General features: G+C 37.7%; 1 pseudogene; it reads left to right on the forward strand.

Moving 5' to 3' along the window:
• The first annotated feature begins 289 nt into the window (after positions 1–289).
• On the forward strand, positions 290–405 carry LOC145394575 (5S ribosomal RNA; annotated as a pseudogene).
• The last annotated feature ends 2,080 nt before the right edge of the window (positions 406–2,485 follow it).

Genomic DNA, 2,485 nt, shown 5'->3' on the forward strand with positions numbered 1-2,485 from the left:
TAAGATTAAATCTTTCTAAGTGTTCTCTAATCTTATTTGCCAAACTTGACTCTAACATTTTTCCTACTATTGACGTTAGACTTATCGGACGATAATTCGACGCAGCTGATTTATCACCCTTTTTAAAGATGGGCACTACGTTTGCGGTTTTCCACGCCTCTGGAACTTCTCCTGAACTTAAAGAGTCATTAAATAACGTTAAAAGTGGCTGTTATAATTCTTCTTTGGTTTCTTTTATAATTTTTGCATATATATCGTCCGGACCTGGCGATTTTTGAGGTTTTAACTTGTTAATTTCTTTCAGTTGAGTACACCGCTTCCCGTCCGATCAGCGAAGTTAAGCAACGTTGGGTCTGGTTAGTACTTGGATGGGTGACCGCCGGGGAACACCAGATGCTGTTGGCATCCCTACGTGTCAAGTGGGGTTGGTGGAGGATTAGTGCCCCTCCCTGTAAAACAATTAACTCTAAGCCCTTGGCCACCCCGTTTGGGATACCTGGCGTCAGGCAATGAATGAATGAATGAAAACGTCCTTCTTACTAATGGTTATTTTACTAAGAATATTTTCCGTATTCTCATGGTAAATATTTGCTGCTTGAGGGACCAGGCTTAGATTTTCCTTGGTGAATACTGATATGAAATAATTATTTAGGATGGAGCACATTTCTTTATCTTCACTGGTAATGTCACCTGATTCTGTTCTGAGTGGTCCTATCCTATCTTTATTTTTCGTTCGGTACGTTTGATAAAAACCCTTGGGGTTTTCTTTTGATTCACTTGCAACCTTAATTTCATAACTTCTCTTTGCTTTTCTTATCTCCCTCTTTACTTCTCTATTTAAAATCGTGTACCGGTTACGTAAGTGTTCCTCTCCACGTTTTATTTTTCTATATATTCCTTTCCTTTGGCCTATGAGAGATTTTAATCTGTTGTTTAACCATCTTGGTTCTGAACTGTTAGTTCTAAACGGTTTTGAAGGAATATATCTATCTTGGCCTCCGTGTATTATATTTATTAACTCGTTATACTTCTTACTGGTTGAACGTCTGTTTGGTACTGGAGCTGAGTTAATTTCCGTCACCTGGACTACATTCCTATCTACCACCTCCCCCCTCACAGACACCTGACGGACATCCCCACGTGCTTCCTGTGCCTGACCTATGAACTGGGGATCACCACTGACCTGTCATTCCCTCAAATAGCTAATCTCCCTGTGGAATACCGTTCGAAAATAAGCTTTTAAGCCATCGAAATCTCCTAGACGAAAATTAGGAACGGTGGAGGTATTTTCAGTGGAACAGACATCCCAAATAAATTTGAACTTAATTTCTTCATGATCGCTATTACCAAGTCGTCCACCAACCTCTATATCGCTAATGATATTTTCTTTATTAGCTAAAACCAAATCTAGTATATTATTACCTCTGGTGGGCTCCCTGATATACTGATAAAGGAAATTATCCTGTACTACCTCTAGAAATTCCTCTGACTCTGCATCTCCTGTCTGATTTCTCCAATCTATCCTTGGCAGATTAAGGTCCCCAACAATTATTACTAAGCTGGACTGTGATGCTTTCCTAATTTCCTCCCAGAGGTATTTACTATCAGCTCTACTTAATTTTGGAGATCTGTAAATTGCTCCTAAGACTAATTTCTCCCTATTGTTACTAATTTCAACCCAGACACTTTCTGTGTCCCTATTTACTTTAATGTCTGCTTTATTGTAACAGTTTAATGAATCCTTTACATAAATAGCAACCCCTCCCCCCTTTCTTCCCTGACGGTTTGACAGAAAAATATTATAGCCTTTTATCTGATATTCTGCTAAAAATTCTCGAGTGTCTGTATTCATCCAAGTTTCACTAATAACGGCAATGTCTATTTTCTCTGTACAAATTAAAGCCCTCAGTTCATCCATTTTATTACGTAAACTCCGGCTGTTTGTGTAGTACACTTTCAGATTATTACGAGTAGTTATGCCTTTACCTTGGCATTTACTGTTATTTATTTTATTACTAACTGGGAAACTCTTTACTTTACTAATATAACAATTTTTTGTACTATCGCTTATCGCCCTTCTATCATCGCTTGTTCTATCATCTATCATCGCCTGCTCAATTTGAGGTGCCTGAGTGGATGTATCTACACTATTGGTTGAACTTTTGTTCTTAATTTTGCAAGTATTGATGCATCTATCCAAACATGGTAATAATGATTTCTGAGTGCAGTTGCTGCATCTTCCTGTACACCTATTGAATGTTTTAGTTTTTGGAAAGGCTAACTGTCATTCAAATACACACAGTATGAGAGGATATATCTGATCTGGCCAGTTGATTTAGTTGGGTCGATTTTCTGAAAATGGAACACTTGGTGTCCTGTCACTTTGTTTATAGATAAATGTAATAGAATCTTGTCTAATTTCTGGCACATATGAAAAGAATGTAAACATGAGCTATGGTCATTTTAAGTGTGATAAATTGTTAAC

The sequence above is a fragment of the Coenobita brevimanus genome, chromosome 27 (genome assembly GCF_032717465.1).
Source record: "Coenobita brevimanus isolate Jiangsu-jjx chromosome 27, ASM3271746v2, whole genome shotgun sequence".
In the NCBI taxonomy this organism is placed as follows: Eukaryota; Metazoa; Arthropoda; class Malacostraca; order Decapoda; family Coenobitidae; genus Coenobita; species Coenobita brevimanus.